The sequence below is a fragment of the Schistocerca serialis genome, chromosome 3, assembly GCF_023864345.2.
Source record: "Schistocerca serialis cubense isolate TAMUIC-IGC-003099 chromosome 3, iqSchSeri2.2, whole genome shotgun sequence".
In the NCBI taxonomy this organism is placed as follows: domain Eukaryota; kingdom Metazoa; phylum Arthropoda; class Insecta; order Orthoptera; family Acrididae; genus Schistocerca; species Schistocerca serialis.
Genome location: NC_064640.1, coordinates 409,742,465 through 409,769,757, shown reverse-complemented (window position 1 = coordinate 409,769,757; position 27,293 = coordinate 409,742,465). Strand labels below are relative to the sequence as shown.

At 44.3% G+C, this 27,293-nt stretch overlaps 1 protein-coding gene across 6 annotated transcripts in view; it reads right to left on the bottom strand.

The window, feature by feature from the left end:
* The window catches only part of LOC126471625 (uncharacterized), a 142,062-nt gene that overhangs the window by 76,701 nt on the left and 38,068 nt on the right, over positions 1-27,293 (bottom strand). For 4 of the 6 annotated variants that reach the window (XR_007586356.1, XR_007586357.1, XR_007586358.1 and 1 more), the window contains exon 3: positions 1,415-1,465. The gene's annotated coding sequence lies outside the window, so the exon portion shown is untranslated. Of the gene's footprint in view, positions 1-1,414; positions 1,466-1,919; positions 2,002-27,293 lie in introns of those variants that run through there. The other 2 variants (XM_050099860.1, XM_050099861.1) reach the window with 2 other exon arrangements.

Sequence of the window (27,293 nt, the reverse complement as noted above, 5' to 3'; positions counted from 1 at the left end):
TGTCGCGTTGTCCTGACGGAATTGCCCAAGTGTATCGGAATGCGTAATGGACATGAATGGATGCAGGTGATCTGGCAGGATGCTTATGTACGTGTCACCTGACGCAGTCGTATCTAGACGTATCTGGAGTCCCATATCACTCCAACTGCACACGCCGCACACCATTACAGAGCCTCCACCATCGTGAACAGTACTCTACTGACATGCAGGGGCCATGGATTCATGGGGTTGTCCCCATACCCTTACACCCCCATCCGCTCTATACAGTTTGAAACGAGACTCGTCCGACCAGGTAATATGTTTCTAATCATCAGCAGTCCAATGTCGGTGTTGACGGGCCCAGGCGAGGCGTAAAGCTTTGTGCTGTGCAGTCATCAAGAGTGTACTCATCACGATAGCAGACAAAAATGTACTGACAGCGTACTTACCAGTGGAAGTGTGTACTGTTATCCAGTATGAATGGGCCCGTGGGTCTAGTGTGTCCGTCATCCGTGAACGCCTACAGACCGCGTATGGTGAAGAGGTCATGTCTCGTCAAATGGTTAGTTGCTGGTGTTGCATATTCAGAGAAGGACTTTTACGTGTTCCTTGCACTGAAAGTCTCACTCTCGGGAAGTCACTTCGAAACCAATGCTGATGTGGACCAGGCTGTGCGACGATTTCTTGCATCGCAGGGCACCAAGCTTACCATAGTGCTTTCTTCAATCGGCTTGCATGACACGAAGCTTTACGCCTCGCCTGGGCCCGTCAACACCGACATTGGACTGTACATGACTGGAAACATGTTGCCTGGTCGGTGGGGGCTATGACGAAAAATAGTGCAAGGCGTACAGTTCAAGAGGCCATAGTGTATTTGTTTTTGACGATAAGGTTTCCGTGTGGAAAGCATTGACGAAACTTACTTTCGGAACGTCTCTCGTAAATAAGGGGGTTTACTGTATGAGGAAGTAACTGTATCTGTCGTATCAAGATAGCTCACTTCGTAAGAATTAGACCACTGGTTCATAGTTTTAATATGTCAATAAGTTTCAAACCACTAAGCTGCAGAGTGGAACATTTAATCAGGAAATAAGTATTTCTTAACGTTGCATTTACAAAGCTGTCTGTGTCTATAGGCAAACTAGGTGAAAATTTATGGAAAAATACCGGTAGATGAAGAGCATTTGTGATTTTTTACAAAGGTGTTCAAAATGTATCAAATGGCTCTGAGCACTATGGGACTTAACATCTGAGGTCATCAGTCCCCTAGACTTAAAACTACTTAAACCTAACTAACCTAGGACGTCACACACATCCATGCCCGAGGCAGGATTCGAACCTGCGACCATAGCAGCAGCGTGGTTCCGGACTGAAGCGCCTAGAGCCGCTCGGCCATACAAAGGTTTCTTTCTAGAGTTACTATTGAGTGACTTACCACAGACTCGTAAATTGTGCTGAGAGTTGGAGTCCAATGGAACCTCAGCTTCTGTGGAAGAGAAAGAGAAATGGGTTTGATCACACATCTACAAAGACAATAAGTTAATACACTCATATACTACAGCATCTATACTTGGCAACAGGCACGCAAATAATAACAGGAATGAATTATGCATATTTTCTTTTATCTGCGTCCACATTTAATTACCCCTCATTCCCTTCAAAAATGGTTCAAATAGCTCTGAGCACTATGGAACTTAACGTCTGAGGTCATCAGTTCCTTAGAACTTAGAATTACTTAAACCTAAGGACATCACACACATCCATGGCCGAGGCAGGATTCTAAACTGCGACCGTAGCGGTCGCGTGGTTCCGGACTGTAGTGTCTAGAACCGCTCGGCCACCCCGGCCGGCTCATTCCCTTCATTGTAGCTTTTTTAATGAAAACTGCAACATTTAGAAAGAGTGACTGCAATGAATTCAGAGATATGATCTATGCTCACTCATTATGATGCTTTTAGAAAACGAAAATCTTCTCTATAAATATCAACGTGGATTCTGCAGACAGTGATCTTGAAAAACTAAGCGCGCACTATTCGTCCGTGAGATCCAGAGCGCCGTAGACAACTGTGGAAACGTTGATGCAGTATCTACAGTTCTTTATAAGCCCAGGCCGAGTCCGGGCACATGCAGTATTCGACCAGAAATAACACGTAACGGTCCAAATCTGTGACCTGAACCTTCCCCCACCGCGGCTGATGCACAAGGGCGAGGCCGCGTTGTCGGCGTGCGGGCGGTAACACTCGTCCGGCGGTAGCAGTGGCGCCCCCACATTGCTTTCTCGCGGGCGGCACCGAATGCGAACGGTTGCGGTCGTGATGACGGGATGTAAGTGCACCGCCACAGTTGATACTGCGTTTCTTGACTTCAGGGATAAGTTCGATACAGTTCCACATTTTAGTGAATCGTATACAACCGCTCGTATGTAGAAAAGATCCGTACCCAAAGACTGGGAAGTTGCACGTGTCACACCAGTACCCAAGAAAGGAAATAGCAGTAATCCGCAGAATTACGGAACCACACCTCTAACTTCGATTTGAAGTAGCATTTTGGGACATATACTGTGCTCTAACTTTATGAATCACATGGAAGAAAACGATTTATTGACAAATAGCCAACACGGATTGAGAAAACATCGTTCTTGTGAAACACAAGTAGCTCTTTATTCTCAGGAAGTAATGAGTGCTACCGCCAGGGGACGTCAAATTGGTTTCATATTTTTAGATTTCGGAAGACTTTTGTCACCGTTCCTCACAAGCGATGACTGGATTCGTGATTTCCTGTCAGAAAGGTCACAGATCGTAATAAGTAACGGTGAGTCATCGATTAAATCAGAAGGAATATTTGGAGTTCCCTAAGGAGGTGTTGTAGGCCCTGTTTTTTCCTAATTTACATAAACGATTTAAGAGACAATCTGAGCAGCCCTCTTAGGTTTTTTTGCAGACTATGCTATCATTCATCGTCATGTAAAGTATCAGAGGATCAAAAAGAATTGCAAAATGTTTTAGACAAGATATCTCTATGGTGCAAGAAGTGGCACTTGACTGTAAACCATGAAAAGTGTGAAGTCATCCACATGAGTACTAAAAAGAATCCGCTTAATTTCATTTGCATGGTAAATTATACAAATCTAAAGGCTGTAAACTCAACTAAATACGTAGAGATTACAATTACCAAGCAAACAAAAGACTGCGATTTATTTGCACAACACATAGAAAATGTAACAGGTCTCCTACACTGCTCTTGTCCGGCCACTTCTGGAGTATTGCTGTGCGATGTGGGATCCGCATGAGATAGGACTGACGGAGGACATCGAAGAAGTTCAAAGAAGGGCACCTCGTTTTGTACTATCGCGGAACACAGGAGAGAGTGCCACGGATATGATCCACATATTGGTGTGGCAGTCATTAAGGCAAAGGTGTTTTTAGCTGCAGCAGGACCTCATGAAAATTCAGTCACCAACTTTCTCCTCAGATTGTGAAAATATTTTGTCAACGCCCACATACACAGGGAGAAATGATCATGGTAATGAAATTAGAGAAATCAGAGCTCGCACGCAAAAGATCTGAATGTTCGTTTTTTCCGGGCGCTCTTCGAGAATGGAACGATAGAGAAGTGCCTTAAAGGCGGTTCGATCAATCTAATGCCACGTACTTAATTGTGTATTGCAGTGTAATTCATGTAGGTGTAGGTGTAGATGAAAATAAGAGCATACCGATTACGGACCATATTTGTATCTACAACATTCCCGCAGAGAGGTTTCACACGTCGTTCTTGGTGGGACAAAATTGTGAGATGCAAAGGTAATTTTAGGAGTACCATGCGTATGGAAAATCAAGAGGATTATTTAACTTTTATTCTGCAACTAATTACTAGCAATATAATTCTGGTAATGAAAGCAGTTGAGAGGGGGGGGGGGGAGGTTTCACGATTTGCGTTAAATGATGTCCCTACGTTCATTCACGAACTTAGGAACTAACCTTACTTCTGACGAAGTCGGTATAAAGACGCTGTGGCAACTTCTCCAGTTTGCTGTCACTGATATTTTGAATTGTCACTGCATCGAGTGACTGACAATGTGGTTCAGATACTTGTGAACGTAACATCGTGGTTAGAATCCGTATTCTAAACATCAACCCTTATGGTACTGTGTGGCAATTTGTGTTATGATTCTCAACATCACACTATCAATATTTTCACACTTGTTCCGTCAATATAAAACTAAAGCCAGAGGAAGAACATAGGCAAAACATACTTAATACTGACTGTTTCGTTGTGATGAAATTTTGTCTGTGGGCAACCGTATATTTCGTATATCATGTAACAAACGAGGAAGAATCGTTGGAAATGTTAATAATACCAATTCACTTAACTTTTTGTCAGTTGAGTTACTAAAACGCTACATTAGGCCCTGACAAATAATAGCCTATACAGGCGAGAACATATTTCTCGGTTGCATTGACACAGCTCACTTCTTACTGGCAATTAATGACGGTCTAACATATACGGTGATAAATCGCAGAAATTGCGTAAAAAGATGAAATCGCAGAAGTCACAGAAATCGCATAAGTCGCAAAAATCGTGTAAATCGCAGGAGTATCAAAAGTCGCAGGAATAGCGGAGGGATATAAGTTGTGAATTCGTTAACTGAAAGTACCATTCACAGAAATCACTGATATCTGAAAATCGAAATTTAGCCCATCCCTAATCCTAACGCTACGGGTTTGTATTTCCTACTCAGCCGCATTCTGTCGGCTGTATTTTCGCAATGCAGCGCTGCTATTGTTGCCGATCTCATAAAACAACTTTATCAACAGTGCACGGTCTTTCTTCTCAATAGCCATTGTGTTTCGTACGGAAACCTTCAACAGTATTAACCCTTTGCGCCAAAAGCCAGTTCACAAAAGAAATCATCACACGTTACCTAGGAACAAACAGCATACTGACGTCAAAACAGGAAACATTTCACATTCTCATTTTTACAACGCCATATTTTCACCTTGTGTGAGAAACTGGACTATTATTTTTTTGGCATACTCCACGAGCGCACCGATCAGTGAACTTACTTACGATGTTTCAACTTCCTGCAATGCATACAGCCTACACTGCAGCACTCGGAGCACCGTCAGTTTAATTATAGCCATCAGGTAGATGTAGAATGAAGTGAACTTGGGGGTTGCAAAACTGGCAAAGATTACGTCGATGTCACACGATGCTCTCATGGCGCTGCTCCTGCGTCAGCCGGGTATAGCAGCTCCATGGGCGCTCTGCCGGCTCTGGAATCTTCGCGTGTGGCATTACATACGCAGTTGTTGGTCGCAGCTAATGGTCACACCCTCGACGGAGCAAATAGTATCCTCCGCACTTCTTTATAAGTTGATTCACGCAGACATCCTGGGCAGAAGCCATGACGAACTTTAGAAGACTGCCATCGTCTCGTGCTTTACAATTATCAGTTACTAGAAGCGAGCAGTCAGTGAACCGAGACCAGTTTTCAGTTAGACGAGCAATTGTAAATGCAACAAAGGAAGTCACTGTACGCGCATCAGGTATTGCCTTTTGCCAGATTGGCTACGTGTAAATATTGTAAACTAGAGAGCACGGCAGTCTTCGCAATTGCTAAATATGTATAGGAATTGGGTAAATACAGGGTTTAAATTTTAAGTTGACAAAGCAGATTAACTCTAAAAATAAGCTTTGCACGAAAAAATGTGGAGGACCCAAAGTTGATTATTTTCGAGTGGGGACATCTGCTGTTGTTAAAATTAACGCGCCACCGCCCCTGGCGGTGGAACGGGAGGCAACTTTAAAATTTCAAATGGGAACACCCAATTTTTATTGCAGAATCAGATTCTACATAAAAAACTATGTACATTTTGTCTTAAACATTTTGTAACGACAACTGTACCTATAATAATTTTTTTCTTTATGAATTTGGATAAATTATTGTAAGCGATGTTTTGAACTTCTTTTTCGGTTCGTATCGTTATGTTAAAGAAACTGTGAGCAACTTTTGAAATGAATATTATTATTTATGTTAGATTTCAAATAATGTGGTAATCAAAGGAAAGTGTATTTAATGTTAAAACTATTGTAAGATGTGAAAATTGTAATTTATACACTTGGTCCATACGTAGGTAATGCATTAGGATATGTGTAGTAGAAAACCTGTGGTGAATACCCTACCTGTAGGGGAGCGGGAAAAGGTGGAGGCAGGCGAGGCGGGAAAACGCACACTGGCGCGGTTCGGCACAACGGACAGTATTACAGTCGGAGGCGAGCAACAGTCGGAGTTGTGAATCGGTCAGAGGAACACGTACTGTACCGAGGCGGCTATCCAGGAAAAGTGGATTCCATTGAGCCTCGGATGAACCGATTCCGACGACTACTTAGCATGGCTATATTCTGAGGCACAAAGTTGGAAAGATAACGACGCTAAGAAGAAGGAAAGTGCTGCTGCAGTGAGAGCCTTAGCCGTGCTTGCATGTGTGCCGTTCTTCTCGCTATCTCGCTGCCCGCCATCTGCCGCACCGACTTGCACAGGTCAAACATTTATTTCATCTTTAGAAGTGTATCTGTGTGGACCAGTGTCGAAACTGTTTCTAACTGTTCAATAATAACGTGACTTTTACCAGAATTGCTTCAGCCATGACTTATCCTGATCACTGACCTAGACAGGATCCTTACCTCGTATTGTGCAACCCGAGTATCCTGAACTGAAAGTTTAATGTTAGTGTTAACGAAAATTATCAGCAGATTAATCTATGCTATAAAGAAGTTTAAAGTCCTGTGTGTTATTGCAAATGTTGGTAAAGAACAAAGGTATGACTAAATTGGAAGAAAGTTTTTTTTTTGAATTGAGTTAGCGATGTTATTTAATTAATTTGAGACAGAAATAATGACAGTTAAATTATTCAGAAGTAAGACAAAAGAGTAGTTATCCATAGATTGCTAAATTTGAGTGTAAATTTGCCTTCAGTACTTAATAGTTTCAGTATAACGACCATAACAGTTTCAGGACCCCCCCCCCCCCCCCTTCTCTTGTCCATTCTTTCAAACCTTGAAATGTGTTGATCAGATTTGACCAGTAAAGCTAAATTCTATATTAATCCTAAGTGTATTAGTGTTTTTCCATCATTAATAGTGATATTGTGTGTGTACTTTCAAGATTGTCGATGCTAGGGCAATCTATGCCCGATTTCAGTCTGCTCAACATACAAAATGCAGTTCGTAGTAATCATTACTGTGTGGTGTTGTGTAAATTTAGCTCGTCCAAAGTAGTACAAAAAGAGAAAACTTTAGTTCAGTGGATTTTTTTTGGTTCCAAACTTTGCCATATAAGGCAACGTTACTACGTGTAGTTATGCTTGTACATGCACCCACTTGTACAAGGAAAAACTCACTCATTGCCTAAGTAGGCTGGCGACCGAATTATTAATTATAGGTAGCATCTACTGTGTGTACTTCTTGTCCATGCGAAAGAGTAATTATACTTTACATTTGCTTGATGCGTCACTGTAGTTATTGACTGAGTATAAGTCCGATCTTGCTTCTATTAGGTACACGCGGTCAACTTATGTACTAAAATCCTTGTTTATAAGGTGAAGCCCGTGAACTTATTGCAGTACAGGCTTTATAGAGCTAACGTACGTCCGAGCAGGGCGGTAGCGTTACAATTTCTTTCGATTTTTTGTAGTTGGCGCTGTAATTCAAGAAAATCCATGTTCTCACTTTTACGTGGAAAATGGTTACGGATAAATAAAAAATACTTATTTACTTCGTAAATTTTGATTCGCTAACACTAAAACTCTCCCTCTCTCCTCATAGGGTGGGGTTTGAGAGAGAGGAATTAGAGTTTTACAAATGTGGGCCCAAATATTCATTTTTTTCCGCAGATTCGGAGATTTGGTGTCAACATTTGTAAAACTGACGATTCCTAGATGCTTCAAGATGAGTGCTATCATCAGATCACCTGTTTCAGTCAAGTTATCCCAGGAATTTGTCTGTTTCCGAGTTTGACTCAGTGCTTCCTCATTAGTTATTCGATCTACCCATCTAATTTTCAGTGTTATTCTGTAGCACCATGTTTCGCAAGGTTCTATTCTCTTCTTGTCCGAACTGCTTATCGTCCACGGTTAACTTCTGTACAAGACTATACTCCGTACGAATACCTTCAGTATCGACTTCCAAACATTTATATTCGTGTTCAATGACAAAAAATTTCCATTTTCAAAATTACTTTTCTTGCTAGTGCCAGCCTACATTTTATACCTTCCAAGAAAACTTGAGTCTCACTCCACATATATTCCCCACTCATATTTGATGGTGATTTCAATCTACTCTCCAGATGTTGGCGAAAATAAATATTTAAAGTCGGTGGTAGGCAAAAATATTGTCTGAAATTGTACTAAACGCTTTCACCGAAAATTATTTGGAACAATTAGTTCAAGAGCCCACTCGAAGAGTAAATGTCTGCGGAAAAATACTCGGCCTCTTAGCAATTGGGCACGCATTTTCGTTGCTTCTGCAACAATGTTCTATCCTGTTTTTTTTTTTTTTTTGGTAACCATCAGAGTCTTGTTTTCTATTGGATATAAACATCTCCATTGCTGTCGACCCTATTTCTTTAAATTTAATCCTTATCTGGTCTACGCTTTCATAGTTACTTCGGAAGGAATGGAGAGTGTTTCTTAGGAAGGCTTCAAGTAAATTTTTATCTGCTTTTTAAGTATATATATTGTGCGTTTATTTTGAGTGAGTTTGGATATTACGTTGTTCAGTCTCGCTACAACGATCTCATTGTCGCTAATACCTGTATCCGTCATAATGTTAGGGAACATTATGACGGATACAGGTATTAGCGACAAGGAGATCGTTGTAGCGAGACTGAACAACGTAATATCCAAACTCACTCAAAATAAACGCACAATATATATACTTAAAAAGCAGATAAAAATTTACTTGAAGCCTCCCTAAGAAACACCCTCCATTCCTTCCGAAGTAACTATGAAAGCGTAGACCAGATAAGGATTGAACTTAAAGAAATAGGGTCGACAGCAATAGAGATGTTTATATCCAATAGAAAACAAGACTCTGATGGATACCAAAAAAAAAAAAAACAGGATAGAACATTGTTGCAGAAGCAACGAAAATGCGTGCCCAATTTAAAAGAAAGCAAAATCCACAAGATTGGCGAAATTTGACAGAAGCTCGAAATTTAGAGCAAACCTCTATTCGAGATGCTTTTAATAAAATTTCGCAACCCTGCCTTGAAATCTGGCAGGAAATCCAAAGAGATTCTGGTTGTTTGTGAATTAGTACAGTAATGAGACATAAATAATCAAAAGATTCATTGTGTATAAGTGATGCTAATGTTACCGATGACAGTGCCACTAAAGCGGAGTTACTAAATACGGTTTGCCGAAATTACTTCGCCAAAGAAGATGACGTAAATATTCCAGGCTTCGAATCAATAACTGATGCCAACGTGAGTAACTCGGACGTAGATATCCTCCGTGCAGCAGACCAGCTTATATCACTTAATGAAGGCAAATCTCCCGGTCAATATTCTATACCAGTTACGTTCCTTTCAGACTATGCTGATATAATAGCTCCGTGCTTAACAATCATATACACCGCTCGTTCGATGAAAGATCCGTACCTAGCGACTGGAAAGTTACACAGGTAACAGCAATACTCAAGAAGGAAGTAGGAGTAATCCGAAAAATTACAAATCCATATTACTGACGTCGATCTGTAATAGGATTTTGGAACATGTACTGTGTTCGAATATGTTTTACCGCGGGAAAAACGGTCTGTTGACAGACAGTCAGTATGGAGTCAGAAAGTATTGGTCTTGTGAAACAGAGCTATCTCTTCATTCTCACGAAGTAATGAGTGCTATCGACATTGATTCCATATTTTTAGATTTCTAAAAGGCTTTTGATACTGTTCTTCACAAGCGGGTTTTAATCTGATTGTGTGCCTATGGCGTATAGTTTCAGTTACGCGACTTCTTGTCGGAAAGGTCTGACAGAAAGTCATCGAGCAGAATAGAAGCGATATCTGGAGTTCCCCATGAAAGTGTTACAGGTACTCTGCTGTTTGTAATCTATGCAAGGTGTAACGAGTGTAACTACAGACATTTTTACTGGTGACTGAGAAAAGTGTACTGAATAACATCGCATCAGTATTTGTTTCATTTGCAGACTAATAGTTGTAACTATTATGAGTAGTATGTTTTAAGGTTGGTTAATACCTCCAAGTATATGTGGCAAGAGAAAGCCATTAATGTTTATTTTCCGCAGGGAAGTAAGTCTGGTGTTTAAATGTGGATCCACGAACGCAAAATATACAGGTTGTTCAATTTAACTGAAAACATTGAAACATTTGGAAAACTACACATCGGATGAAAAAAAGTTATGATTCCAATTTGCTTGTCTCGGAGGGAAACATCCAACGATACCACACGCGACTCACCCTGTGCTTAGGTGGTGGTGAGCAACTTTAAAATCTTCAATGGGAAACCCCGTTTTTAATTGCACATTACCTTCCGGGTGAGCTAAGAGGAACAGTAGTTGCTGGATTGGAGTCTCAGGTCGCAGTCCGGTACAAAAATGTTCGTAATGTGATTTCAAGTTCAAATTTGCTTTTTGAAATCTCAGTTACTGTAATAAATTTCAATTTACAAGCGTAATGATTATGACATCTCTAAAAATATGTTTTCTGATATCTGCATTATCGTGATATTAATTTGCATCTCGATTGATAGCAATATAGGGCAGTAATCTCTTGTGGCATTTTGTAGTAACCATTTATGTATAGTCAAATGACTGAACTGGAAACATAGCAAAGGACCTGCAAGACAGTTGTGTTATGAGGGTTGTGTACAACTCAGGCGAAACGCAGTTCAGAACGCCTGGCAGAGGACTACCGAATCACTTTCACACTATTTCTCTACCTTTCCGCTCTCTAACAGTACACGGGAAGAACGAAGACTTAAATATTTCCTTGCGAACTCTGTTATCTCCTATTTCGATGTTCTGCGTCAATCCTATTTGGTAAGAACCACACTCTTCACAGCTATACTCTTGCAGGAAACGGAGAAGTGTAGCGCAGGCAGACACTTAGTAGATCTTCTAGGTGTTCTGCCAACAAAACACAGTCTTAGGTTGTTTTCCCCACGGCATTATTTGTATGGTCATTTCAATTTAATTTGTTCGTACTTGTATTTCCCAGGTATTTAGATGAACTGACAACCTTTAGATTTGTGTGACTTATCGTGTACCCAAAATGTACTCCTGTGGATGACCTCACAATTTTCATTATTTATGGTCAATTGCCACTCTTCGCACCAATACAGATATCGTGTCTAACGGATTTTGCAATTGATTTCGATCTTTACTGCATGATAAATGGCAGTATCATCTGAAAACAATCTAAGAGGGCTGCTAAGATTTAGTCTTAAATCGTTTGTACCGGGTATAACGGGTGAAGCGTAAATGCTTTTACATGTGGTATAAAATATACAGGGTGTTCATTTTAACTGAAGACATTAAAATACCTCGAAAACTACATAACGGATCAAAAAAGTTAAAATTCCAATTTGTTTGTCTCGGAGGAGGACATCCAATGATGCCACACTCGACCCCCTCGCGCCTCCCAGTGCGTGGGTGGTGGTGGGCAACTTTGAAATCTGCGATGGGAACCCCGTTTTTTACTGTAGATTACGATTCTACGGTAAAATCTACATCCGTTTTGTCTGAAGCATTTTCTTCGTTTCGCCACAGATGGCGCTGGAATCGGAGTAATAGAAATGGGTACACAATTTAACTTACGACATTATACTCAATGGCTCTTGAATGTCCAGTGGCACGTGGGACTCCACATCCGTGCTGTGAGGGGAGCCCGGGCCACTATTTCATAACTTCTAACTGGATACCCCATTCGCAACGTTGTATCGGCTATTAGATGTGCCACCGTGACTGTGTAGCGAACTTCGACGTATCATAACAGGCAGTACGCTGCAACCGGAGCTCACATATCATGCAGACGTAGAACAGACGTTCGAAACGTTACAATACTTGTGCGGTATTTATTACCTGCACCACTGCCTATCATTTGGAGAACAGACGTGCAAGTGGTCGACGAATATTGTAACCACAAAAGTGAAAATTTAAACGATCGTGATTTACGAAGACTGTAGAAGAAATGTTGAGGCTACTGTTGTCTTGTGTGCCGAGCGTTTTCCAGAGAAAGCTCGCTCTCGTTCGTTCTTTTACAAGGGTGTGAACGCCTTTTTGTTCATGGTAGCATTCAGCGGCAAAAGGAAACGAAGCAAACGTGTTGCAGGGGAAGGTAATGAAATAGCTGTACTAACGGCATTGCACTACAACCCATGGATAAGGCCCCGGCCATTACACTGCGATTCCGGTATGTCCATGGGTAGTACTGTCACAATACTGCACCGTCATACGTGATCCATACCGCGTGTCACTATATCAAGAACTTCATGGCACCGATTTCCATAACCGGGTAGTGTTTTGGGAATGGGCACGTCAAAAAATGCAAACGGCCTCCACGTTCAATGTCAAGGTACTACTTTCCGATGAGTCTGCATTCACAAACCATGGTACCATTACCCGGCGTAACATGCATTACTGGAGTGTGTACAATCCCCACAGATTCATCTACATGTACATCCATACTCCGCAAGCCACCTGACGGTGTGTGGCGGAGGGTACCTTGAGTACCTCTATCGGTTCTCCCTTCTATTCCAGTCTCGTATTGTTCGTGGAAAGAAAGATTGTCGGTATGCATCTGTGTGGGCTCTAATCTCTCTGATTTTATCCTCATGGTCTCTTCGCGAGATATACATAGGAGGAAGCAATATACTGCTTGACTCCTCAGTGAAGGTATGTTCTCGAAACTTCAACAAAAGTCCGTACCGAGCAAGTTGGCCATCAGCGTCCTTGATAGATTAACGTATGGTGTGGCATCATGGGGAAAAATGTCATTGGTTCGTATTTTATCGACGGCATGTTGAAAGGACGCAAATATCGAATGTTTTTGGAACAGGAACTACCGGTACTACTGCAGGACATTGCCCTAGACGTTCGACAACGTATGTGGTTTCAGCGTGACTGTTGCCCAGCGCACTACGCAATTGTAGCACGGGAGGTATTAGACCGTGTTTACATTGGTCGGTGGATCGGCAGATGTGGCCCTATTAATTGCCCCACAAGGTCGCTGGATTTCTCTGAGTGGAGATGTTTAAAAGATAACGTGTACTAGCAAGTGCCAACAGGCCGTAAATATAGGGTCGACCGGATCAGAAACGCCTGTACTGACATTCCCGCAGATATGCTTCTGTCCTGTATACTGCCATTTGGAAAGCGTATCACTTAGTGTATTGAAGTGGGTGGTACTTCGTTTGAACACTTGGAAAAGCAGAGTAGCGTTGGCCTCGACCCACGGCCACAGTGGTGCGTCGAGTAATTCTCTGTTCCATATGTGGGAGGAACACAACGTTGCGAATGGGGTTTCCAATTAGAAGCTATGAAATACCGGCCTGTTCTACCCTCTCAGCATGGATGTCGGGTCCCACGGGCCACTGGATATTCAGAGGTCATTGAGAAGTATATCGTAAATTACGATTGTGTACCCATTGCCATTACTCCGATTACAGCACCATCTGTAACGAAAAGAAGAAAAAGCTTTAGACAAGACGTATGTAGATTTTACCGTAGAATCGTAATCTGTAATAAAAAATGGGGGTTCCCACTGCAGATTTCAAAGTTGCCCACCACCACCCACGCACTGGGAGACGCGAGGGGGTCGAGTGTGGCATCATTGGATGTCCTCCTCCGAGACAAACAAATTGGAATTTTAACTTTTTTTATCCATGAAGTAGTTTTCGAAATATTTCAATGTCTTCAGTTAAAACGAACACCCTGTATATTTTATACCACATATAAAAACATCGGTACTTATACCCGTGGCCGGCCGGTGTGGCCGAGCGGTTCTAGGCGCTTCAGTCGGGAACCGCGCGACCTCTACGGTCGCAGGTTCGAATCCTGCCTCGGGCATGGATGTGTGTGATGTCCTTAGGTTAGTTAGGTTTAAGTAGTTCTAAGTTCTAGGGGACTGATGACCTCAGATGTTAAGTCCCATGGTGCTCAGAGCCATTTGAACTTACACCCGTTATACCTGGTATAAACGATTAAAGACTAAATCATAGGAGCCCTTTTAGATTGTTTTCAGATGATACTGCCATTTATCATGCAGTAAAGATCAAAATCAATCGCAAAATCAATTAGACACGATATCTGTATTGGTGCGAAGGTTGGCAATTGACCATAAATAATGAAAAGTGTGAGGTCATCCACGGGAGCAGGAATACGTTACATTTCGGGTACACGATGAATCACACAAATCTAAAGGCTGCCAGTTCATCTAAATACGTGGGAATTACAATTAAGAACAACTTAAATTGAAACGATCATATAGATAATGATGTAGGGAAGGCAAACTAAGACTCTCTTTTGTTGGCAGAACACCTAGAAGATGCAAAAAATCTACTAAAGTGTCTCTACCTACAGTAAATCATGGTTCTGTAGGCAATCATGACCTCTACCTACAGTACGCTTCTCTTTTTTTTGCAAGAGTTCAACTGTGCGGTATGGGATCCTTACCAAACAGGACTGAAAGAGGACATCGGAATAGGAGATATCAATGTTCGCACGAAAATATTTAAGTCTTCGTTTTTCCCGTGCACTGTTAGAGAGCGAAAGGTAGAGATATAGTGTGGAAGTGATTCGATAAATCCTCCGCCAGGCACTCTGAACTGCATTTCGCCTGAATGTTATACTACCCACATAAAGCAACTGTCTTGCAGGTCCTCTGCTATCTTTTCAGTGCAGTCGTTTGAGCATACATAAAGATTACTACAAAAAACCACAAGAGATGACTGTTCTGCATTGCTATCAATTCAGATGCAAATTCATATCACGATAATGCAAATGTCAGAAATTATTAGAGATGTCATTCCCAATTCGCTTGTAAATTGAAATTTATTACAGTAACTGAGATACCAAGAAGCAAATTTGAACTTGAAATCGCATTACAAACATTTTTGTACTGGACTAGGACCTGAGACTCCAATCCAGCAACTATTGTTCCTGTTAGCTAACTACGAAGACATTAAATATGGTTTCAATCACAAGTAAGAAAATTTGTGCGTGTCTAAACTTGAAATGACGTGGCATAAAGGTTTGCTCTGGACGGGGATTTGAGCTGGGCGCCTTTTGAAATTGTTAACTATGCTCAATCAAATGTTAGAAATCGTAATTTCTCACCAATGACGAGATGTTTGAAACTGAAATGACGAGACATAAAAGTTTTCTATTACAGCACCTATCGTCGGTGACGTCTGGTGACATATAGACGATAAAAACGGTTTTATCTCACCAGGAGCGAGATGTGCACATGTCTGAACGGGAAATAAGATAACGTAAAGTTCTGTGCCGCCTGGAAATCGAACCATACATATCGCTGTTGTTGACTACAATTCTTTTTCACTAATAATTAAGAGTGGCACGTTTGAACATGAAATGATATGACGAAAAGTTCGGTGTCTAACTCAGAGTCGAAAACGTTATCAATTGTTGCTGCTGAAAAGCACGGAGTGATGTTAAAAATCATAACCATTTGTCATCTGCAGTTTGGTATGTAAGTGCTACAGATTGAAATGCCATGATAGAAACTTTTATGTCAGTCCAGTTTTAGAACCCAAATATGCACTTTTCTCGCATTCCTTGAGGACTTTAGTATCTTTGGGGAAACAATGAAACGGTGGAACAGTTTCATCTCAAAGGGGTCAACCCTGGCGAAAGGAACATCTGAGTTAGAATCTCAGGCAACCACCAATATTTTCATCTTAAGTTTAAACACAATAAGAAGTGCCCACTAGCCTTACATGACGACTGGCTCATTAATTTTGAAAAAAGACTGTGGTGTAACAAAAAGAAAAAAAATGGTGACAGAGTTTCGACGTGATGTGACATCTACCTCTGTTGTGCCCAACCTACACTGACTATTAAAGTAGGTAGCAAAGGACATCATGTTCAATGTGGATTTGTAACTAACGTGCAACCATGCATTGCTCAACTTGCGTTACCGGAGGTGAAGATGGTTGTCTGTTCGTGCTTGTTGAAAATGGCTCCTGATATGTGAATCGAACCCATACCTTAAACATACGTAGCTACAACAATTCCAAGAGGCCACCAAAGTATACAGAGCTTTGGTTCATGATTGTGTCGTAATGAAGAATACTCCACGCTGAAAGAGAATTCTGCTTTCATGAAGGTTGATAACAACCTGTTCGATACATTCATTTACTTCTTCGTCCACATCGATAATCACTAGCTCTCTTGGCTACAAAATGCTTGCTTTTGACTTGCTTTTGTAATTAATTGAAATAAAATCACATAACAGCCAACTGAACGAACTGGCAACACGTTAGGATACGGAAATTTCTGCTGGAAGTGTTGCTTTCCACTTGTGATTCTGTGCTGATGTATGTATTTATGGTCTACTCATAAATATGGTGCAATGTAAAAGCAAAGGCCAGATGTTGAGCACACTCGCATCTTTACGTTTTTAAACCGTATTATCTCTCATATAATTACGTAGTTAAAGGCGTAGTGACCCTTTCTGATGCAGCATATTACGTCAGTCGTAGTAGTGTATGAAATCCACCTGGGCAAAATTTACCTATGAAAAGTGGACGAGAGCGAGTCGGACTCAGGCTCTGAGGTTTTCGAATAACAACAATAATAATAGTTTATTTTGGTTCAACGTTCTGGTACAAGTCTTTCTATTGGACGCCACTTCGAAGAGTAGTGTGTCTCCAGCCTAGCCCAGTTATCCAGACGGGGAAAGGGGACCTACAGTTCAACACTGAAACCGAATCGTGTGTTGTTTCTGGCGACTCCTTACATCGTTAAGATGTGAAGGCTAGGTTAAAACGAAGACGAAAAATCGATGATTCTACCTAGAATAGATCCCACGACTTTTCGATTCTCAAACACGCGCTTGCCCACCTTTTTTCGTGTGTGGGTAGGTAGAAAGGGGCAAATTTGCTGTAGAGATCTCTTGAACGGTATTGGGTCTGCCGTCCGTCCGTTGAACTGGACCTGAGAGCTGGCTGCTGCCAGAAGGCGCCGCAGGGTGTCAATGTGCCTGGGAGGAAATCACCTGCTGGAGGAAGTTATGGTGCACTCTATCGATGGCCCGATTGAAATCGATAGAGACGATCGCTGCCCACAGGCGACACACCGAGGTGATCGTCGTTAAGTACCTACAGTCACTGGTGGCCATTTACATATCGCTGCGACGTCTGTTCTGGAGCGACAGTAATTGGCAAAGTCCTCTTAAAGTAGCCTGCCAAAAGCCTGGCTAAGATCTTGCAGTCGGCATTAATCACTGTAAATGGCCTATGGTCACTGATCAATTGCCCGGTACTGTACTGGTATGACAAGTCCTTCGACAAAGGTACGCGGTATCGAGCACTCCGGGGGCATGAGTTCTCCGAACATTCTAGCCTAGCGGGTCATCATGATGCCACGGAAAGTCCGGTAAAACTCGAATGGTAATCTTTTGGTCCGTGGAGACTTACTGACCGCACCTTCGTCCAAGACGTTTCCCACCTCCTCAGACGAGACTTCCTCCATTAAGCCGCGGCTGTTGCCGTGTCGGTAGTACATGTCATCTGTTACAACGCTTCTGCAGTGGCCTCGTCGTCTACTGCTCTTTCATGATGAAAATGACGAAAATGATACTTCATGGTTTTCACTGTGATTCCTTGGGTCGTACAGGAGCACCTTTACTTGTGTCGTAAGGTGTCTGATTAACTGTCGGTAGTGTCGGCCAAATGTTCAAATGTGTGTGAATTCCTAAGGGACCAAACTGCTGAGGTCATCGGTCCATAGATGTCGGGCATGTATGCCACAAAATGATGCATGGTAGGGACTTGTGCGGCCGTTCGGTCGTGTCGTCATGAGCGGACCACGGCGCCTTCTAAATGGCACTTCATCAACGATAATATGTGAGCCATGATTCGGTGTTGTTCGCGTTGTCTGTCTGGCGATGAGATTGGGCGTCACATAGTAAAAGTTCAGGACCTGCCAGCGACACGCACCCGTATCCTAGCGAAACTTCATAAGTGTCTTGCGGATTGTCTGTTTGGTGCAGAGGAGCCACGACGTCAAAGTCGAATGGTATAGGGAGTGACGTCGTTGACAGTTGGACCAAGTTGCGGCGACTTTCCGACTGCAATCTGGATCCTGGAGGTGTGTTATGTTCGTCTTCCAGAGGCCGTTACTATGCCAGATTTGTTGAGGGTGGAGATTCATCGTGAAAAAATAGCCACTGTGATCAGAGAAGATCAGAGGCCATCACTCCCTGTGTAAGACTTTGTGACACATATAGGCGATCCAGCCGGCTTGTCGAATGACTGGTAAGACGTGTGTGTCCACCGCTGTCTCCGTGTATCTTTTTACACGTGTCGCACAAGTGAAGATCGTGAATCACCATACCCAATTCCGAGCAACGCGTGTAGTGCGGGATTAGGTCCTTGGGATGAAGGACGCAGTTAAAATCGCCAGCGAAGACTCTGTGTTCGTACCGTCCTAGGAAAAGGGGGCCGAAGTAGAACCTGGCCCGGTCACGACGTTTGGTGGTGCCCGACGGTGCACAAACATTAGTGAACTGGATGGCGAGTGCCGTGACCGCTATTCCTCGTGCTGATGGGAGATACGGAAGTCGGTAACCTTGATACCGTCACACACTAAAATCGCCACGCTGGTTCCTGTGGCACCCCCAGGTGTCACATATGTTGAGTAGTTCTGGATGTATTCGTTCGTACTTCTTGCAGGAATGTAAAGTCGACTCCTGTGGCTCGTATTATTTCTCTCAGTAGCTGGATCTTGGCAGGAGAGCTAACCATGTTGATATTCTTCCTGGACAGGCGGTATGCCTGGCTGTGCGGTTGGTTGGGCAGCGTTATCCATGGTGATGGTGGTGAGAAGCGGACGTCGTGAGTGACGTCAAACCCCGGCGACCGCGGCACTCCGGGTGTTGTTCAGACCTCAGCGCGCACCGGACCGGGGTCCTGCCCGGCCTAGACGTCCTCGTCCTGCGATGTGGGTGCGGAAGTCTGTTCTATTCGCCGCAAAGGACTGACAGACGGGCCCGGCCCGCCCCACCGTCAGTGTCAGGGGTGTCAGTGTCATGGTCGGCGTCCTGCAGGATCAATTTTGTTCCTCCTACGAATGGGAACTGCCGTGTTCCGACACGGTCTTACCCGGCGTTGCTTTCGGCGTCTCGTAGAATGCTGTTTTCATGTGTGGCCTTCCGTGTCCGACGATGGCATTGACTCGCGGCACAAAGGCTTCTGTTGGTCGCTAAGTGTATCGACTGTCATCCTGCTGTCGGCGATGCCTGCGGTAGTATCCATGGTGTTGTTCAGAATTCTGCCACTGGCCCGGCTGAATAATTGGCCCTGCGTCGGTCTGCGGAGGGTGGTTCCCGTGCTGTAACGTCAGTCTGTTGCGTCTAGACAGGCGAAGACGTCTTGAGCGCCGCCGCATAAGTTACTGGAAGGATTGTCGGCGTCGGTGGAGGTGCCATGTCCAACGGTGGAAGTTGTGTGATTCGAAGTTTGAGGCACTCGGAACGTGGACGACCTTCCTTGCAGCATCCGGAACACGTCTTAGGCTGGCCGTCATCAGTAACTATGGCCCGGTAGCCTCCGATATGGAGGTATGATGGCATATGCCGTCGGAGTTCAATGCGCACCTAGTGCACTCCGTTGAGGCTTGGATACGTCTTAAATTGGGTACACTTTTCTGCCAAGTGTCCTTGTACTGTATCGCAGGGGTGGAGCACCACCACGACGACTGCCGCCTAGAGTTCGACGTGTAATTCAAATATGCGTTTAGTCCATAGTCCCACTCTGGCATGATCACCCTCGACGTTGCCAAGATTTCCGTCTGAGTGGCAAAAGCGGAGTCCGTGTATCACGTATCAAAGAACTCTCCAGCATGTATCGCCGTGAACCAGTTTCACATGGTCCGTGTTTCTTAAGATCGAAAAGTGGATGCCGACGAAGACGGGAGCCAGGATCTTGGCCTCTTCTGTTAAAAACCGCTCGACATCGAGTTCTTTTGGTCTAGCGAAGTCGTTTCTAAACGTGAATTTCAATATTGGTTTTCAGTATTGATTCGCCATGATCCTGTTGCGCTTCGGAGTCACTTTACTATCGGCCAAAGAAAGTAAATAAGACGAGCGGGCTCGCGCTGCGTGCGGAGACACACACCACGTCCGCTCTTCTCGGCTTTAGAAGCCGGATTGCCCGCTAGACCACTGGGTCCGACATATATAGGGAATGTAGGATTTGATGGCTGTGTTTGCAAGTATAAAAATATGTGACATGTATGATGGTGTCTTTTGATTACATTGACTTTGGAGGTTAAATCATTTACAACGCCAAGAGACCGTAATATTAGTGTTCGACATAAATTTCACCTCGATACCTCTACCCGTCCCTAAGAAAAAGTGGTAGAAACTGCAACTAGTATTGCTACTGTATGAGAAAGCCCGCTTACGCTCTGCTGATTTCACAAACGAACCTATTCAGGAGATAGGTTTGAAATCAATCCATGTCGCACTTCTTCTTCTGATCTAGCGTCCTCAAACGTTTATCTTTCTCGCTCCTTATCGGACAACCGCAAAGAGAATTTCTTTGTGGACGAAAATGCACTTTAATCTCGGATTGACATCTTTATCTCCAAAGCAGTAGCTTTCTACAGACGTGTAATCCAAAAACTGCCCGACTTTCGTCAGTCTGTTTTATTTAAAGCTGGGAGTGTGCATCGTTGGTGATTAATTTCTCTTTTATACTTTTCAGTTACGTTCAATAAAACAACGAGAAACGCTATAAAATATGTTCTCTTCTAATACAAATGAACTACAGTTTACCAGGTTTCCCCTAACGACAAATGCATAATTTAATAAAACAGATACTACCTGTAACGCGAGCACGCATTACCAAGATATTACGCACTTTTGAGCCCGATGTGGTCTGTGTCCATTGAAGTCCTCTGCCCTATACAAGAAGCATTTCGGGATTATCTCGAAAATATACACTCCTGGAAATGGAAAAAAGAACACATTGACACCGGTGTGTCAGACCCACCATACTTGCTCCGGACACTGCGAGAGGGCTGTACAAGCAATGATCACACGCACGACACAGCGGACACACCAGGAACCGCGGTGTTGGCCGTCGAATGGCGCTAGCTGCGCAGCATTTGTGCACCGCCGCCGTCAGTGTCAGCCAGTGTGCCGTGGCATACGGAGCTCCATCGCAGTCTTTAACACTGGTAGCATGCCGCGACAGCGTGGACGTGAACCGTATGTGCAGTTGACGGACTTTGAGCGAGGGCGTATAGTGGGCATGCGGGAGGCCGGGTGGACGTACCGCCGAATTGCTCAACACGTGGGGCGTGAGGTCTCCACAGTACATCGATGTTGTCGCCAGTGGTCGGCGGAAGGTGCACGTGCCCGTCGACCTGGGACCGGACCGCAGCGACGCACGGATGCACGCCAAGACCGTAGGATCCTGCGCAGTGCCGTAGGGGACCGCACCGCCACTTCCCAGCAAATTAGGGACACTGTTGCTCCTGGGGTATCGGCGAGGACCATTCGCAACCGTCTCCATGAAGCTGGGCTACGGTCCTGCACACCGTTAGGCCGTCTTCCGCTCACGCCCCAACATCGTGCAGCCCGCCTCCAGTGGTGTCGCGACAGGCGTGAATGGAGGGACGAATGGAGACGTGTCGTCTTCAGCGATGAGAGTCGCTTCTGCCTTGGTGCCAATGATGGTCGTATGCGTGTTTGGCGCCGTGCAGGTGAGCGCCACAATCAGGACTGCATACGACCGAGGCACACAGGGCCAACACCCGGCATCATGGTGTGGGGAGCGATCTCCTACACTGGCCGTACACCACTGGTGATCGTCGAGGGGACACTGAATAGTGCACGGTACATCCAAACTGTCATCGAACCCATCGTTCTACCATTCCTAGACTGGCAAGGGAACTTGCTGTTCCAACAGGACAATGCACGTCCGCATGTATCCCGTGCCACCCAACGTGCTCTAGAAGGTGTAAGTCAACTACCCTGGCCAGCAAGATCTCCGGATCTGTCCCCCATTGAGCATGTTTGGGACTGGATGAAGCGTCGTCTAACGCGGTCTGCACGTCCAGCACGAACGCTGGTCCAACTGAGGCGCCAGGTGGAAATGGCATGGCAAGCCATTCCACAGGACTACATCCAGCATCTCTACGATCGTCTCCATGGGAGAATAGCAGCCTGCATTGCTGCGAAAGGTGGATATACACTGTACTAGTGCCGACATTTTGCATGCTCTGTTGCCTGTGTCTATGTGCCTGTGGTTCTGTCAGTGTGATCATGTGATGTATCTGACCCCAGGAATGTGTCAATAAAGTTTCCCCTTCCTGGGACAATGAATTCACGGTGTTCTTATTTCAATTTCCAGGAGTGTATAAACCCCACGGAGCGAGTAGACACAAAAAGCCAGTTAACGAATTATACAATGCCTTACAGAATCAATTGAATTCTGAATTCACAAAGAAACTAACAAGGGAACCTCCCCATCGCACCCCCCTCAGATTTAGATATAAGTTAGCACAGTAGATAGGGCTTGAAAAACTGAAAACAGATCAATCGAGAAAACAGGAAGAAGTTGTGTGGAACTATGAAAAAAATAAACAAAATATGCAAACTGAGTAGTCCATGCGCAAGATAGGCAATATCTAGGACACCGCGAGCTGAGGAGCGCCGTGGTCTGGTGGTTAGCGTGAGCAGCTGCGGAACGCGATGTCCTTGGTTCAAGTCCTCCCTCGAGTGAAAAGTTTACTTTCTTTATTTTCGCAAAGTTATGATCTGTCCTTTCGTTCACTGACGTCTCTGTTCACTGTAATAAGTTTAGTGTCTGTGTTTTGCGACCGCACCGCAGTACTGTGCGATTAGTAGACGAAAGGACTTGCTTCTCCAATGGGAACCGAAAACATATGATCGCAAGGTCATCGGTCAACCGATTCCTCCACAGGAAAACACATCTGATATATTCTATACGACACTGGTGACGGCATGTGCGTCACATGACAGGAATATGTTGTCGACCCACCTAACTTGTACACTTGGCGAATGGGTAAAAAGATTCTTCTACCTTGCCCGATTTGGGTTTTCTTGTGGATGTGATAATCACTCCCAAAAAAGTGATGAAAACATAAGAGTTTGTCACATAAACTGCAACAAATGAATGCAACAGTTTCACAGTCGCACTTTTCCCTGTGCTCTGTCAAAACATATTTTTTTAACTTTTTCAAATTTTTCCGTGTGTAGGCCGTCAAATCCTGCATATGTCCAAGCAAATCTCAACATGTCCTGGAATTTTGGAGAGCGAAGTTGATTTTGTGTGAGTGCCTGAACTTTGATAATTGTCTGAAAATAAAAAATTAAAATCTTCACTAGAGGGAAGACTTGAACCAAGAATCTCTCGTTCCGCAACTGCTAACGCTAACCACGGGACCACGGCGCTGCTGAGCTTACACTCTCCTTGATGTTGCCTATGTTGCGCATGGACTACTCAGTTTGTATATTTTGCTTATTTTTTCATAGTTCCACACAACTTCTTCCTGTTTTCTCGATTGATCCGTGTTCAGTTTTTCAAGGCCTATCCACTGTGCCAACTTATAACGAAATCTGATGGGGGTGCGATGGGGAGGTTCCCTTGTAAGATGTGTGTCAGTGTACGCAAAAACAATCGAAGTGTTAACAAACATGGAAGGCCAGTTTCTAAAATTTTTCACGTTTAGATCCAAGGAGTAGTAAATCAAAATTGCGATGAGACTTAAGATCGGGAAGTTAAGACTTACTTAACGGTTTTCGACCTGGAAGCTTAGAGCTCGGTGAGAGAAGAAGTAAACAGCAGAAAAAATGTTTACAGCTGTACCGAGAGTAGAATCTATAGCCAATGCAGTGTTCCTTACACAAAGCGGGCGCATTGCCACTTAGCTGGTGAGCCAGCACTGACAAATGTACGCTCTCACTGGGGTATTGTTGAGTAACAGAGATAATTAGTAACGTTAAATATCACATTAGTTATAGATTCTGTGTGGAATGACCTTCCTGGAATCAAATAATGAATTCGACACCCAAATGTTACACCTTGAGTGAGAATAATTTAGATTATTTATCAGAAAAGACAACAAAATGTCAAGTGACTTTAGCAGGACAATTCTGAACCACGCCAGAAAGTAAATCAACAGGCACGTATTTGCTAAAAATATACCACAATGTTGGCAATTCTTCATTCGACTAACGACAAGAAGAATACAATGGCTCAGCTGATCTGCTGCGCTGCATAGCAGCTTTGAAGCTCGCCTTTCGAAGATACGATGATCCTTGCTGCTACCACACTGACTAGCAGCCGAAATACCTGAAGCATAGCCCAATGAGCTTTATTCGTATTTCTGTAACTGTTTATTTATTATGTTTAGCGAATGGCTAGCATCACGTCACACAAGTAAACATTTTTTCTTAAGCAACAGATGTACAGATAGAAAAGAAAGTCATGATTATAAGTTGATTAAATGTAAAATACACTCCAGGAAATGGAAAAAAGAACACATTGACACCGGTGTGTCAGACCCACCATACTTGCTCCGGACACTGCGAGAGGGCTGTACAAGCAATGATCACACGCACGGCACAGCGGACACACCAGGAACCGCGGTGTTGGCCGTCGAATGGCGCTAGCTGCGCAGCATTTGTGCACCGCCGCCGTCAGTGTCAGCCAGTTTGCCGTGGCATACGGAGCTCCATCGCAGTCTTTAACACTGGTAGCATGCCGCGACAGCGTGGACGTGAACCGTATGTGCAGTTGACGGACTTTGAGCGAGGGCGTATAGTGGGCATGCGGGAGGCCGGGTGGACGTACCGCCGAATTGCTCAACACGTGGGGCGTGAGGTCTCCACAGTACATCGATGTTGTCGCCAGTGGTCGGCGGAAGGTGCACGTGCCCGTCGACCTGGGACCGGACCGCAGCGACGCACGGATGCACGCCAAGACCGTAGGATCCTACGCAGTGCCGTAGGGCACCGCACCGCCACTTCCCAGCAAATTAGGGACACTGTTGCTCCTGGGGTATCGGCGAGGACCATTCGCAACCGTCTCCATGAAGCTGGGCTACGGTCCCGCACACCGTTAGGCCGTCTTCCGCTCACGCCCCAACATCGTGCAGCCCGCCTCCAGTGGTGTCGCGACAGGCGTGAATGGAGGGACGAATGGAGACGTGTCGTCTTCAGCGATGAGAGTCGCTTCTGCCTTGGTGCCAATGATGGTCGTATGCGTGTTTGGCGCCGTGCAGGTGAGCGCCACAATCAGGACTGCATACGACCGAGGCACACAGGGCCAACACCCGGCATCATGGTGTGGGGAGCGATCTCCTACACTGGCCGTACACCACTGGTGATCGTCGAGGGGACACTGAATAGTGCACGGTACATCCAAACTGTCATCGAACCCATCGTTCTACCATTCCTAGACTGGCAAGGGAACTTGCTGTTCCAACAGGACAATGCACGTCCGCATGTATCCCGTGCCACCCAACGTGCTCTAGAAGGTGTAAGTCAACTACCCTGGCCAGCAAGATCTCCGGATCTGTCCCCCATTGAGCATGTTTGGGACTGGATGAAGCGTCGTCTAACGCGGTCTGCACGTCCAGCACGAACGCTGGTCCAACTGAGGCGCCAGGTGGAAATGGCATGGCAAGCCATTCCACAGGACTACATCCAGCATCTCTACGATCGTCTCCATGGGAGAATAGCAGCCTGCATTGCTGCGAAAGGTGGATATACACTGTACTAGTGCCGACATTTTGCATGCTCTGTTGCCTGTGTCTATGTGCCTGTGGTTCTGTCAGTGTGATCATGTGATGTATCTGACCCCAGGAATGTGTCAATAAAGTTTCCCCTTCCTGGGACAATGAATTCACGGTGTTCTTATTTCAATTTCCAGGAGTGTATAAACCCCACGGAGCGAGTAGACACAAAAAGCCAGTTAACGAATTATACAATGCCTTACAGAATCAATTGAATTCTGAATTCACAAAGAAACTAACAAGGGAACCTCCCCATCGCACCCCCCTCAGATTTAGATATAAGTTAGCACAGTAGATAGGGCTTGAAAAACTGAAAACAGATCAATCGAGAAAACAGGAAGAAGTTGTGTGGAACTATGAAAAAAATAAACAAAATATGCAAACTGAGTAGTCCATGCGCAAGATAGGCAATATCTAGGACACCGCGAGCTGAGGAGCGCCGTGGTCTGGTGGTTAGCGTGAGCAGCTGCGGAACGCGATGTCCTTGGTTCAAGTCCTCCCTCGAGTGAAAAGTTTACTTTCTTTATTTTCGCAAAGTTATGATCTGTCCTTTCGTTCACTGACGTCTCTGTTCACTGTAATAAGTTTAGTGTCTGTGTTTTGCGACCGCACCGCAGTACTGTGCGATTAGTAGACGAAAGGACTTGCTTCTCCAATGGGAACCGAAAACATATGATCGCAAGGTCATCGGTCAACCGATTCCTCCACAGGAAAACACATCTGATATATTCTATACGACACTGGTGACGGCATGTGCGTCACATGACAGGAATATGTTGTCGACCCACCTAACTTGTACACTTGGCGAATGGGTAAAAAGATTCTTCTACCTTGCCCGATTTGGGTTTTCTTGTGGATGTGATAATCACTCCCAAAAAAGTGATGAAAACATAAGAGTTTGTCACATAAACTGCAACAAATGAATGCAACAGTTTCACAGTCGCACTTTTCCCTGTGCTCTGTCAAAACATATTTTTTTAACTTTTTCAAATTTTTCCGTGTGTAGGCCGTCAAATCCTGCATATGTCCAAGCAAATCTCAACATGTCCTGGAATTTTGGAGAGCGAAGTTGATTTTGTGTGAGTGCCTGAACTTTGATAATTGTCTGAAAATAAAAAATTAAAATCTTCACTAGAGGGAAGACTTGAACCAAGAATCTCTCGTTCCGCAACTGCTAACGCTAACCACGGGACCACGGCGCTGCTGAGCTTACACTCTCCTTGATGTTGCCTATGTTGCGCATGGACTACTCAGTTTGTATATTTTGCTTATTTTTTCATAGTTCCA